This window comes from Camelus ferus, chromosome 15, assembly GCF_009834535.1.
Source record: "Camelus ferus isolate YT-003-E chromosome 15, BCGSAC_Cfer_1.0, whole genome shotgun sequence".
In the NCBI taxonomy this organism is placed as follows: Eukaryota; Metazoa; Chordata; class Mammalia; order Artiodactyla; family Camelidae; genus Camelus; species Camelus ferus.
The window spans coordinates 17,240,173-17,255,230 of record NC_045710.1 but is presented as its reverse complement, the minus strand read 5'-3'; the positions used below and the strand labels follow the sequence as shown (position 1 = coordinate 17,255,230).

Here is a 15,058-nt window from a genome sequence, read left to right as displayed (position 1 = left end):
TCCTCTTCTTATAAGGACACCAGTCATTGGATTAGGGCCCACCTTAACGACCTCAACTTAACCTAATGGTATCTGCAAAGACGCTATTTCTAAATAAGGTCATATTCACAGATACTGGGACAGTGGGGGTGGGTGGTTAGGACTTCAACCTACCTTGTGAGGGATACAGTTCAACCCGTAACAATCATCTGTAAATAAAAATGTAATGGGCTCACCACCGCATGCATTCTGTGGCTAGCTGTGACAGAGACCATATTTGAAGGGTAAAATACTTACTATCTGGCCCTTTACAGAAAATATTTTCTGTCCCGTGACTTAAAGGATAGGATAAGAATTCAAAGGAGGAGAAGGCTGGGGGTGGGGGTGGGGGGGTGCATCCTGGGCTGAGGGGACAGCAAGGCTAACCACAGTGACGGTCGGGATGTATCTGAGGAACTATGACCCTGGGGTTCTCTCAAACAAGGCATTTCATGAGCTAGACTTAAAACACAGAGCATCTTGTGTTGAAACACCGTCAGAAGCACACCTTGGGGTTTTCTTCCAGGTGGAGAGTCCTATTCTAGACACAAGGCCTCTTCAGCTGGAAATATCTGGAAAGCCCTTTGTCATGTCTCTTGCCTGGTGGAGAGAGGGAGGGCGGCGAGGTCTCCCCTTTTGGTAGCAGCAGGGCTCCCCACCCCAGGGCTCATCTTCCCGCCAGGCTGGGGAACTGACTGTGCTCAGGGCCTGGATGACACTGCCCAAGTTCAGCAAAAGCGACATTGAAGCAGCCCCGTTAGAGAGAGAGGGCCGGCAATGAGCCCTACCTGACCATTGAAAACTGCACCTCAAGGGATTGTCCTTGATTTGCTAAGATCACTCAGCTAGGCCGGGCCCGGCTGGGCGGGCCCCTCGGCCTTCTGCGGCCCTGGTCTGGGCCCCTCTCCTCTCTTGACCTGCCTCTGTTGCCCATGCCTTCCTCCTCTTCTAATTGATAACACAGCAATATTAAAGAGAAACATTTAAAAGAAAATCTCTCAAATCCTACCACCTCAACACATTTCTACACACACACATGAGTTCTTTAAAAAACCATTCCAATGAGATAAAATTGTACAGAACTAAACACACACAGAGAGGAGTGTAATAAAACTGGGAGAAATCTGAATGAGGTCAGTGGATTTTATCACTGTCAATATCCTTGTTTTGCAAGATGTTAACCATCAGGGATACAGTAAAAGTGGGAGCTCTCTGTATTATTTCTTACAACTGCATGTGAAGCCACAATTAGCTAAATAAAACAGCAATTTAAAAAAAGCAATCTAAGGAGCTGTAAGCCATGAGTATGTACCATTTCATTTTAAACCATTTTACACTAAGATGATATTGTAAACATTCCCTGTGTTTCTGCAGCTCTGGCAATAGTCACTTACCTGCTACACAGCGCTCCATCTTGGGGGTGTGAAATCGTTTACGTAACCATTCTCCTTACTAGATCTTTTGAGCCATTGTCAATAATGCCATAAATGAACATTATTATGCATATAGCACTTTTTTCTTTTGAACTATTTCATTAGAATAAATTCCCAGGGAGTGGGAGTACTGGGCGTAAGGTTGGAGCACTGTAGCTATATTGTGTGTTATTAATTTAATGTTATGATACCTTTATTATGGCCTTTTCCAGCGTAGACTGGCTTTTCCCGAACCTAGCGAAAATTGTCTGCTGTGCCTTTCAGCATTCAGATCTGTAGGAAAAACCAAGGACACCCCCACCTGTTTCTACCTACACAATGTCACCTGGGATTTGAGTGGCAGAACGCAAGGGCAGCAAAGTTCAGCGAGAGGCGCTGTCAACCGCGTCACCCTCCCCCGAGCCTTGGCGGGCGTCCCGGGACCTCGCTGCCCCGGCGGGCGCCCACGACCTTCTCCCCAGCGAGACAAGGCGGCAGAGGCGAGGAGGGGCGTGCGACTTTCCGGGAAACAGAGCGGCACTTGCTCACTCTTCGGAGCTCCTTTCGGAGCGGCAGAAAGCCGTTTCTAGAACACACTGGATTCGGTTTAAAAAGCGCCTGACAAAGAGCGGCGTCCTTCGGGCGCCGGGTGGGGAGGGCCCTGGGTGATAGGCCCCCACTTCTCCGGGGAGATCGCCGCCCGGGAGGCGCGGCAGGGTGGTCCCGGGGCAGCGGCTCTTCCAGAGCTTTCTGCAGGCCCCGGGCCACTGTCCCGGAGTGAGCGGCCGCCGCGCGGAGCCTCAGGTGAGCGCTTCCAGGGCCGGAGACGCCACCGCCGGCCGGCTGGACGGCCTGCGGGCGCTAGGGGCCGCCTTCGCCCGCCGGGGGTGTAGTGTTTTATATTTTATTTTATTCTGTTTGTATCTTATTTTATTAATTTATTTTATTATTAAAAAAAACTTAACGTTTACTTTTATTTTTTGTTTTATATTTTTATCAATTTTTATTTTGCATTTTATTTTTTATTCCAAATTCTATCATTTTTTCAAGTGTTTTTTTTCTGTTTTTACGCTTATCTTTTTTTAAAAACTCTTTTTTGGAGGGGAGGTAATTAGGTTTATTTATTTATTTTTATTATTATTATTTTTTAATGGAGGTGCAGGAGCTTGAACCCAGGACCTCATTCGTTCATGCTAAGCATGCACTCTACCACTGAGCTATACCCTCCCCCTGTATTTTAAATTTTTACATCTTATTTTATATTATTTAAAAAATAATTTTATTTTACTTTGATATTTTAATTTTTTGTTTAATTTTATTCTTAATTTAACTGAAATTTTTATTTAATTTCATTAAAACTTTTTTTTTTTTTTTGCAGTTAAGATGTCCAGATAATGTACAGGATGCCCAGTTAAATTTGAGGTTCAGATAAGCAACAGGTAATTTTTCAGCATATGTATATACCCTGTTTGGTATGTCCTGTTTAGTATATGTATGTCCCAAATATTGTCTTGCATTTTAATTTAAATCTGGCAACTCTATTTGTGGTTGAATGCCTTTCTTTGGAGGAAATCTGACTGAGAACCCCAGTATCTAGCAGACAAAGCAAGGTGGTTCGTGTCAACTGGGAGTAGGCAGGAGTGTGTGTCACCCAGTCTCCCAGGTACTGAGCAGGCTCCTACCAGGTGTTGCGGCTTGTACCTGTGAAGGTGTCTTGTACCTGGACAACCAAATGTCTCTCCACAAGCCACTGACAGCCCCTGCGGTCAGTTCACTCCACTGCAGCCCGAGTGATCTTAAAACAACAACAACAACAGCAAGGACACAATTTGGCACTATTGCAAAAGTTAATACACGCTTATTATAAAACCTCAAATCGTGAAGGTGGACATAAGGTGAAAAGTCCGAGACAGAACCCTCTCTCCCTCATTGGCACCCACCAGGCCTACTTCCCAGAGGTAACCAATTTTTCTGCCTACTTCCATTTTTTTTTCAAAGCATATCAGTGCTTTTACATATATGTGTGTGTATATAGTTGCATATACATATACGTGTGTATGTGTGCAACCTCAAGAAACAAACAACGCAGACATCGGCACATGCACTTTTCACTTGCAAGTGTGCACTGGAGCTCTTTCCCTACTGCCAGAGCCAGCACCCAGCGCCCTGCGCCCTGGTGTTCCCAGTGATTTGCTCTTGTAAATAATGCTGCAGTGCAATCAATTCCTAGACGTGGAATTGCTGGTTTAATGGGGACGTGCAATTAATATGTTGATAGCTGCCGGCAGTGCCTCTCAGAAAGGCCTTCCAATTTCCATTTCCACAGTCTGCTCGTTCTCCTTGCCCTCACCAACACGGCCTGTCTCTTTGTCACTCTGATAGGTAAAAACTGGCAACTTATTTTGATTTGTATCTTTTAAATTATGCGTTAGGCTGAGTTTTGAATATAGCTGTTATCCACACACATCTCTTTTTTCTTCTGAGTTGCTCTGCCTTCTCTTTCTGCGGGATTCTTTATCTTTGGCTTTTGAATTCTGAGCATTCTTTGTGTTTAAGGAAATTGGAACATTGTCTCTCATATTGTTGCAAATACTTCTCCCAATTTTCCAGTTGTCCTTAGACTTTCTATATTTTTGCCATGAGAGAGTTTTATGCTTTTTAGAATCAAATTAATTAATCTTATCCTTCTTGGCTTATGGAATTATTGTCATAATTTTCTACTCTACAGTTACAAAAGAAATATGTTCATGCTTTCATGGTTCGATTTTTGCCTTTAGAGCTTTGAATCACCTGCAGTTTATTTTGATGTGAAGGAGAAAAGTATGGATCCGCATTTGTTTTCCAAGTGGCTAGCCATTTTCCTAGTACTGTTTACCAAGTAATCCGTTTCCCCAACTCGTGGAATGCCACCTTCATCACAGTCTACATTTCCACATATAGTTGGGTGTATTTCTGGATTCTCTATTGTGTTCTATTGATCTTTCTGCCTATTCTTCTATGTGTGCCAAGTCACTTTATTTACTCCAGCTTTATAATATATATATTGTTACCTTTTAAGATTATTTTCAGAAACTTACTATTTTCACTTATATATTTTACCAGTAATAGGTAGGCAGCCTGAAATATGTAATCACAAAAATAATTTAATCAGTTTTTTTTTTTTTTAACTTGTTTTGTTCACAGCCATTGCCTGGAACGGTGCCTGGGACAAGGTGGGCACTCTGATAAAACTTGATTGAATGAAAGAACTAGGCATAAAACTGGCATAAGAGTGGAAGTTCTAGTAGCATCAAGTGTATTACTTTTTATTCCCTTATTTTCTGTCTTCCCTGTTGTCTCTTGTGGAGTCAGGCAACTTGTAGAATGAAAAAAATGTTTTCCTTAAGTTTTTGGTTAGTTTTTCCATGATGGCACTGCACTAAGTGGCCACCAGAGGGCAGGGCTGCCCTACTGTAGGGGATTGCAACCACCAAACCAGTTTTCTTCTGAAGACTTTGTCACATGGAGGTTTAGTTACATGCTTGGGGACCTTCCCGGTGACAGGAATCAATCCCATTTCTCCCTCACCCAGATCTCAGCTCCCCAGATTGAAGGCAACAGCTTTTGTGTGAAGAACACAACCCGTCCCATTGGGCTGTGCACCTTCTCTGAACCAACTTTTTATTTATTGAGTACTGAGCCCCTTCTGAGTACCTTCTCAGTGAATGGGACTCGGTTCCCATCCTCACAGAGTTTGTGCCAGACCTGCTAACCTTCAGAGTCACACAGGCAAACTCAGGCCTAGAAAGATGCCTAGCTTGGCAGCAACAACAACAACAAAATTTAAATTTAGCTTGATTTCAGAACCTGTCTTATTTATTTGTCTATTCAGAAAGCAAGCGGTCCTGGTCTGTGTGGCTGGGGCTTATGGGAGGATCCATCCATTCTCCCCAGATATGCACCAAGGGCCTCTTCTGCACAGGCATTGCTCCAGGCACTGGGAAAACAGCAGACCCTATCCTCGTGAAGCTCACAGTTCGGTGGTGGTGATGACTGGGTGGAGTAGAGGAGACAAATAAGTACAGCATGAAGGTGTTGATGAGCTCTGTGAAGAAAAACAAGCAGGATAAGGGGATTAGGAGTGACGGACCTGTGGTGCTATTTTGTATAAAGAGGTCAGGGAAATCTCCAATGAGGTTAATTTTGAGCAGAGATCTTAGTAAAGTGAAGGAGCAGAACTATTGGTCATCTGGGAGAAAGCAGAGGGGACAGGATGTGCCAAGGACCTGAGGCAGGAGTGTGTGCTCAGTTGGGAATGTATGTGTGTAGTTGGGGGTGTGGGTCCCTTAGGGATGCAAGATCCCACAGACCCTATGGGAAGTGATAGGCTTTGCCTTTTGCTCTGAATTGCTGCATTGAGACTAGTCTGTAGAGGTGCAAGGTGGCTGCAGGGAGACAGGTCATCCAGGTAAATTGATGGTGGTCTTACACCTGGGACCCTCAGTTAATGCTTGCTGAATTGATCTAAGCTGTTCTGGTCAGAACCTGCTTGAAATCATGACCACCTGACCCATGACAGAGATTGGCAAAAGCACCACAGGAACAAAACTTCCAAAGGAAAAACTGCCCTGATTTTGGTGGTTGGGATAAAAAGGAAGATTTATTCTTATTCTTCAACAGGAACCAGAGTTCTAAAGAGGGAAAGGCTCCTGGATAGACATTGAACTTGGCAGAAGAGCTGTCTGAAGCCCAGGATGGCGAGGTGACTCATCCAAGGTCACACAGCAGCTTGGTGGCCACCTGGGATTCCGGAGTGAGGACTCTTGCCCTGCATTGTGTATCTCTTGCTGCTTTGTTCCTTTCCCCGGGATCTCAGTTGGGCCGTCTCTGTCCCCACAGTACAAATCACCCCTTGCCTAGGGTTCTGCCGAGCTCCTTGAGTAACTCTGGCTACTTGCCAGCCCCGTCAGGTCACGCCCAGCAACCACAACCTTGCGGTGTTCTCCCGGGACCCTGAGCCAGCTCCGGTCCTCTTTCCATTTGGCAGGCTCCCTGGTTCTCTCACTCCTGATTCAGGACAGAAAGAGATTTGGTCTGTGACTGACGCTTTCATGCAGTGTTAGTGAGAGGGAGAATTTGAAGTATCCATCACAGTTACAAATGCCTATGCCCTTTGACCTAGAAGTTCCACCTCTAGGATCTTTCTTGTAGAGACACACAGAATCACTGCCGAGGGCACCGTGGTGTAAAATAGCCAGATTTGAAGGGACCCTGCAGCCTGGGGCTCTACCCTATCCTGGTTCCCTCCCTCTCTGGCCCCTCCTCTGCCACCCAAGCTTTAAATGTGGCTCTTTCTCCAGGCACTAGGCCTCCACTGCCTCTCCCCTCTGTGTGCTGTCTGGGTGTGACTCTTCGTTTCCTTGGTTTTAAACGTCATCTCTATGCTGACTCTCCCTCCATTAAGCCTGCAGCTCTGACCCCTCAATGGCTCCAGTCTCATTCAGCCAACTCCTTTTTTTATTTGTAAGAAATAGTTCACGTACCATAAAATTTGCCATTTTAAAGTGTGTATGTCAGTGGTTTTTAGTATATTCACAAGGTTGCACACCTATCACCACTGTGTAATTCTAGAATGTTTTCATCACTCCCAAAAAGGCACCCTGTACCCATGAGCAGTCACTCCCTGTTACCCTCTCCCCTCAGCCCTTGGCAGCCACTAATCTATTTTCTGTCTGTTTGGATTTGCCTATTCTGTACATTTCCTGTGAATGGAATCATACAGCAGATAGCCTTTTGTGTCTGACTTCTTTCATGTAGCATCGTGTTTTTCAGGTGCATCCATGTTATAGTGTGTATCAGTATGTCATTCCTTTTTGTGTCCAAATAAAATTTCATTGTATACCATAAATATAAACCACATTTTGTTTATCACTGGATGGATATTTCATCAATGGACGGACATTTGGATTATTTTCATTTTGGGGCTATTATGAGTGATGTTGCTGTGAACATTCGTGTGTAAGTGTTTGCATGACTATGTTTTCACTTCCCCTGGATATGTACTTAGGATTGGAATTACTGGGTCATTTGGTAACTCTCTGCTTTGTTTTTTGAGCAACTACCAAACTGTTTTCCAAGGCAGCTGCACCATTTTACATTCTAGCAGTGTATGAGGATTTCAACCCATGGTCTCTTGAGGTTCCCCCCAAGGGGCTCAGAGGGCTCTCACACTCAATGTGTCAATATCTGAGCACACGCTCTCCTTTGTTGTGATAAATGGCACACCATTGTGCAGGCCAGACACTCGGGGACCACACATCAAGCTGTCTATGTTCTTGACCCCTTCAGCCAATAAGTGCTCTCAATTCTACCCCCTAAATAAATCTCAGGCCTGACAGTCTCTCAACTGCCCACACCCTGTCCACCAACATTACTCACTTGAATGGCCTACATAGTCTCCTGTTGAGGTCCCCACCTCCAGTCTTTTCTCTAGCAGAGTTATTTCTTTAAAATAAATTTTAAAAATAGAAGTAAAAGTTATACAGATACATGGTAAAAAGAATCAACTATTACCAGAAGATACAATGACCCACAAGGCCCTCCCTGATCTGACTGCCAGTTATCTGCCTGGCCTCATCTTCCACTTCTCTCCCCTGGCACACTCCAGTCCAGCCTCGCAAGTCTCCTTTCTGTTCTTCAGACCCACCAGGAACACTCCTACGACAGGGCCTTTGCACTTGCTGTTCCCACTGCTTGGTAAGTTCTCTCCTTTGCCTCCTTCACCACTTTAGTCGTGTCACTAAGTGACGTCATCTCTGGCTCATCTGTCTAAAACTGTAACCTTCCCACCCTCATCCCATCTTTCTCTTCTGCTTTTTTTTTTTCTCCTAGCACATACCACTCTGTATCCTACTTTGGATTTTACTTATTTTATTTTTTCTTACTTATTTTACTTTTTTTTTCTCTCTTTCTAGAATACAAACTCCATTTTTCGGTTGTTTTGTGTACTTCTGTATCCCTAATGCCTTGGAAAAGGCCTGGCATCAAAGTAGCTCAGTAAAAAAGTGTTGACTAAATCAATGAATGAAAATCAATGAAGGAAAAACAATGGTTTCTCATCTCTTTCCCCACCTCCAGCCCTCTAACCCAGGGGCAACCCCTCTCCACTGCTTTCTCTGGTAGTTAACTCAGTTTCTCTAAATAAGATGCCTCTGATGCTGTTTTTGATTAATCTAATTTTTAAACATCTACCGACTCCCTCTGACCCTACTACCTCTTTGGGGATAATGGAATCCCCAAACTGATACTTTACATTTAGTTAAATCATTAGGACTATGGCAATGTTGTTCACTGAGAAGACAAATTTGCACTCTAATTATATTTCCTTCCTCAAACAGCCTTTTGCTTTTCCTCGAGCTTCTAATTGCCTGTGTCATTCCCTGTGATGTTTATTATTATCATCATCATAATCCTGATAATTTTTGTGTTGCCCCAAATTAGAGATTCTTAGGAATTTTTCTTTTCCTCCATGGTACTTACCACAATTTGCAGTTATGCATTTACGTGATTGCTTACTTTCTTAAATAACTCTCTCTCTTTGGAACAAAAGCTTCTAGAACAAAGGCTGCTCTGTTTACCAGAGCATTTCCAGCACCTGGCACCTTGCTCTGTGCCTGGCACATAATAGATCCTCAATACATATTTATTGAATAAATGAGCAGTAGAAACTGCAACATATACAGCCATTGGTAGCTGGGTAGTCAGGCGAATTGTGGATTATCTCTATAATGGAACAGTATTCACCGTTTGGAAACAATGAACTATAAAGCCTGAATACTCCTCTCTAGCATCATTGTTTGGGTTCTTACTGCTGAGTCCTCCAAAGTTTGCAATGGCAAAGTAACCACATTATTATGCTCAAGGATTCCATGGGTCAGGAATTTACCTCCGCGTTAATTGTTGTTAAAACTTAACTTTGTGTTTTGTCTTATAAGATGTACATGGTTATCACAGAAAAGTCAGAAAATGTAAAAAATGCAAATAGAAGAGCCTCCATCATCTAACTCATCTAGCAGTCAGCACTATGAATATCTCCAGCGGGTTCTTTACAGACCTTTTGTATTTCGTTTTCTTATAAACCCTCCCAGACTTAAACAAATGCATATGCAAATCCATCGTGCTGGGCTGTGACCCGTGTTTTCTACTCAGCAATATACTGTAACTGCCTCTGGATACTCGGAGTACCAGACCTCAGCCTCTTTCCTCCAGAATGCTTTACCACATCATTTTATGTTTGTTTATTTGTACCTTCCTTCAGTGAACAAACACCTGCCACGTGCCGGACTCCGTCCTGCATGTCGGGTGTTCAGGGTTGACGCAGCAGATGCTGGCTCTGCCCTCTTGGGGCTTATCATCACTCGAGCACAGGGAAGCACCGTGACTTAATCAGCCAACCTCTAGTTGATGGGTATTTAGGTTGCTTCTATTTTTTAACTCTTACAAACACAAAAGCCTTCCTTCATATATCTTCGTGCATCTTTTCGTGCATTTTCTTAGGATAAAATCCTAGAAACGAGGCTGCTGTGGTAAAGGGCAGGCACATTGACAATATGGAGATGAAAATTCAGGGGGTGGGTAGAGCTCAGTGTTAGAGAACATACTGAGCATGCACGAGGTCCTGGGTTCAATCCTCAGTACCCTCATTAAAAAAAAAAAAAAAAGAAAAGAAAATTCAGATTGCTGCTCACTCATTCCAAGCTGCAAATGAGAGTCAACTTCTTAGCATCCCCCCAGCTCTGGGTATCAGCACACTTACACATCTCTGTGGATCTGAAAGGAGGGAAATGATTATCGTTGACATAAACAAATTTTTTTTTAATTGTTCCCATTGTGTCCTGCGTGGGATGCTGGGATGTGGTGGCCAGGACTCCTGAGGCATTTTATTTTGGATGCGGTAGGTATGTTTTGTTATGGTTTTTGTTTCTTGTTTCCTTCTTGCTGGTGCCCCCCGGTGCTTTGGTCTCTCTGAATGGAGTTAACCATCCGGCCCTGCTGGGGAACAGGCTGTCTCTCCGACCCCTTTCCTGGTCTTTACAGAGAGAGAGCCTGACAGCGTTAAACATGCAGCTCCTTCTTTGCATCGGACTCCCCTCTGCCCTTCTGTCCTCCCTGCTCTGCATTTGTCACCAGCAAGTCAGAATTTCACCTTCCTGTAGGGCTTAGTGTCACCTCTAGCCTTGAAGGGCTGATATCATTTGGTGCCCTCTTTTCAAGGTCATAGATGAGAGTGTTTCCAGAGACCAGTCCTTGCTCAGACCTCTGAGCCTGACCACCGAGGCGAAGTCTTTCTTGCTGTCACGCCGGGTTCCTGTCTTGTCCGTGATCCCACACTGCCTCTCACACGGTGACACATTTTCTCTGAAGCACCTCTGGTGGAGAAGCCACACGTCAAAGTCCCAAAGTATGACGAGATGGGACTCAACTCACCTACATGGTACCCTCAAGGCCCCATCCTTTACTCCTTAAGACAAGGCCTTGACCGAAAGGGTTATTTTGAGATAGGACGGTTTCAGATACCATGGCAGGATGTAAAAGAGGGAGCTTTGTATTTATTTTGTTATCATTCATTTAAAATTTATTATTAATAAAATTGTTTTCTTGCAGAGGGACTATGTACTTATTTTAGAGCATTTGGAAAATTTAGAGACAAATGGAAAAGAAAAAAACAAAAATTCCCGGGACCCCCTGGGTAAGCATTGTTAGAATGTGGCACACTTGCTCCAGGGCTACTAATCTCTTCTGTATGCTCTGTTACAACTGTGAAAATGGGGTCAGACCTTAGATACTGATTTACCACTTGCTGTTTATCACTTGATAAACAGCGTGAACATCTTTCCACGTCATTACACATTTTTCAACTTAATTTGGTCAATTACTAGATCTTCCCTGAGGGAGAGACTGCTGGGTGCTCAGGTCCACAGTGACCCTCTCATCCCCGTGGGCGCCCTGGCCCTGCCTTGCCCTCTGGGGGTGGCAGAGAGGAGAACCCCTCTGGGCCGTAGGCTCCAGCTAGTCTCAGGATGGGGGTGGGGGCGGGGGGGGGGGGACGGGGTGCGTCCTTGCCCTCCTTTGTCACATGGGCGAGCCCTGGGGCTTTGAGTCTGTTATTTCAGATGGCCCAGCTGGCCCCTGAGTGGACAGCAGTGGAGGTCAGTTGTGGAAGAGAGACTCCAGGGCCCCTGAGAACTTCTGAGAGCACCCCCAGCCCCATCTCCCTCCTCCTGCGCACACCCCACACACCCCCCATTCCCCGACACCCCCCCCCCCCGGCTGTTCACATCCCATTACCCCTGGCTGACCGTCATTAGTGTCTAAAAACGTATGTGGGGCCGAGAGTCACTGGGCTCTGGGGCCTTTGTCATCTGCCCACTTCAGCGGAGTGCCGTGGGCTGAAGGCCGTGGGCACAATGGCAGATAGCTCCCAGCCTGGGCTGGCCTGAAAGCCTCTCCCCTCCCCAGCTCATTCCCCCACCGGCGCCATCTGCTAACCTTGCCTTTTCAACCCGAGATGCTTTTTAAAAGCAGAAAGGGAAGATGGAGATGTGACTGCCCCTTTTGTCTCCCCTCCCCACCATCCCCCTCCCCAGTTAGGCCTGTGGAAGGGAGGCGGCAGTGGCCCAACTAGAGGCTAGGGCTTTGTTAGGGGAAGAGGGGCCCGCAGACCCTCTCCCACTGGCTGCAGCTGAAAAGCCAGGGTCCCCTGATGACATTTGTTTCCTTTTAATGACTGTCCCAGGGTTCTCAAGTCCAGGCCACCAGCAGCCCTGGGGACCAGTCATCACAGATGGAGCTGGGGCAGGGGCCGTAGCACGTGCCACTGGAGCGGCTGGATGTGTGGGGACAGCTGCCCTGCTCTGCCGGACCGCTGAAGAAATTCATAGACTCCTTCGGGGCAAACGTAGCCACCATTCTCTCCTCTTTTTTCAATCGGGATATAGTCTACCTAGAGTGAGTTGTGTGTGTGCAGTGAGAATACCTTCTGTTCGCTTTTGACAAATGCATACACCTTTGTAACCCACGAGCATTTTCTCACCCCAGAAAGTTCCCTCTGGTCTCTTCCTAGTCAACCCTCTCACCACCCCCAGGGGCAACTGCTCATCCGATTTCTCTCACCCTAGATGAGCTTTGTTATCATCAACAGAACCATACATACTGTGAAAACTCTCCTGGAGTATTTCACTCAATATAACGATTTTGAGGTTCATCCATGTTGTTACATTTATCAGTAGTTTGTTCCTTTTTTATTGCTGAGTGGTATTTCGTTCTATGACTATATCACAAGTTTTAATTGATTTTCCTCACAAATCACCCCATCCTTTTTTTTTTTTTGATGTATGTTTCTTTATACAGCACCAAATTGTTTTCTAAAAATTTATTTATTTTATTTTTATTTATTTTTTAAAGGGGGGAGGTAATTAGGTTTATTTCTTTACTTACTTATTATTATTATTATTTTTTAACGGAGGTAATGGAGATTGAACCGAGGACCTTATGCATGCTAAACACGCGCTCTACCACTGAGCTGTGCCCTCCCCACCACCAAATTGTTTTTTTAACCTTGAAAATATTTTCATTTTTTTAATTTTATTTTTTGTTTATTTGTTGGAGGGGGAGGTAATTAGGTTTACCTAATTATTTACTTTTAGAGGGACTACTGGGGATTGAACCCAGGACCTCATGCATGCTAAGCATGCGCTCTACCACTGGAGCTATACCCTCCCACCGAAATATTTTTCTTTATAGATGATTTAAGTCCACTTACACATATGAATATGATTTACTTGGTCCTGGTTTGTCAAATTGCTTTGCATTTCACACATTACATTAAATACATACTATTTGCTGTACATACCCAATCCATTTTTTCACTAGACGGACTCTTTTTGTTCTTTTTCTTCTTGTGGCATTTTGGAAGATGCATAGTATGGTTCTAGTGATTATTACTGATGGGTACTTTTATTGCAGAATACCTTTAGTTATCTCTCTATTTAGATATTTAAATATTGTCTCCTAACTTCCTAATATGATCCCATACTGACATTAGTTATGAATTACTTCTCTCTCTCTCCTTTGCCCATTAATTTGTTGCTCAGGGTTTTACCTCTGTAATCTGAAATAAGCATCATTTGATTTTTCAATTTCAAGTGACACTGTTTATTGTCACCTCATAACCAGAGGCCGTCAGAGACCTTATTCTATTTTGTGCTATTGCCTTTCTGGTTCTCCCATGTTTAGTTAGTTGAATTATTTCTACCCTGTCACAGCATCTGACACTATATAGCTTCGTCTCTCTTTGCTCATCTTTTATAGTTTTCAGTTCTTTACATTTAATGTCAACCCTCCCCCTGCCCACCACAGCCACAGACTTATGCTGAAGCTTCAGAACAATTCTGTAATTGCCTTAAACTTGGTCTGTGGTAAGTGCCTGCATGTTCAAATCTGGTTGTGGCCTTTCTACTCGAACAGTAGTTTAGCTAAAGATTAAATCCTTGGTTCACAATTTTCCGTGAGGGTGATGCTTCAATTAAAATATTGCTGCCAAGAAGTCCGATGCCAGTCTGATTTTCTATTGCTTTTCTTTGATTCATACTGGATTTGGACTTTTTGCATTATGCTCAAAGAATATTTTCCTTGTAATTAGAGCCCAATGATTGTATTGGAATATTTGTCAGTATTTAACATTTTGAGTCAATTTTTCAAGTTATGGAATGCCCTTTTAATGTAAGCATTACAACATATGGATATCCATATTTTAAAGCCTTTTATTACAGCAGTGTTTCCTTGAATTACAGTTTTAAATATTCATTTGTTCCATTGCCTTGGTATTCTTTTCTGGAGACGTCAATAAAACATGTCTCTGATCTCCCTTGTCTAGCTTCTTTATCATTTTCTCTAGAACCCTTTTCTTTCTTTTTTTCTATGTGATTTTTCTTTTACCTATGTCTTTTCACACTTTATTCTTTCGCTATGTTTGTAATTATGTGTTTGTGTTAACTTGTTCTTGTATTTCTTCTGGCTTAGTCTTTATCTCTGAAACATCACCTTTTCCTAATACATTTTTAAATTCAATAAGCATTCTTTCACATCTTCCTGTCCCTAACACCCACCCCCACCCCCACCCCCTGAAATGACTCCTTAAGGTGTTATATCATACCCCCTTATTCTTTCGCCTGTTTAGATGGGATGGGGTTTCCTAGACCACCATAGGAGGGGCCCATGGAACGGTGTGAGATAGTAGAAAAAATACGTATGTTGGCTTCTGCCCCTGTTCCTGGCACAGAGCTCCTGAAACCCTTGTAATTTCCTAAGTGATAAGAACACTAAGAACATCCCTTGTTCCACCGAGGTGACTCTGGGTGGGCTCCTGGATAGGGCTGGTCCCCAGAAAGACCAAGCCCTGACGAGAAGCTAGGAATTTTCAGCCCCACCCTTCATCCTCCATAGAGGGGAGAGGCGCTGGAAATGCAGTTTCCTGCCTACGTGAGGAAACCTCTGTAAAAACCCAACAGTGCAGGGTTTGGGGAGCTCCCTTCCAAGTGGGTGAGCACATTCACACCGGGAGGGGGTGCACCCCAACTCCGCCGGGACAG

General features: G+C 44.2%; 1 long non-coding RNA gene across 1 annotated transcript; it reads left to right on the top strand.

The window, feature by feature from the left end:
- The first annotated feature begins 1,876 nt into the window (after positions 1 to 1,876).
- On the top strand, positions 1,877 to 7,307 carry LOC116668844. Its single transcript, XR_004326038.1, has 3 exons — positions 1,877 to 2,234; positions 2,809 to 2,869; positions 6,090 to 7,307. It is a non-coding gene; the product is annotated as an uncharacterized LOC116668844 (long non-coding RNA).
- Positions 7,308 to 15,058: the final 7,751 nt, after the last annotated feature.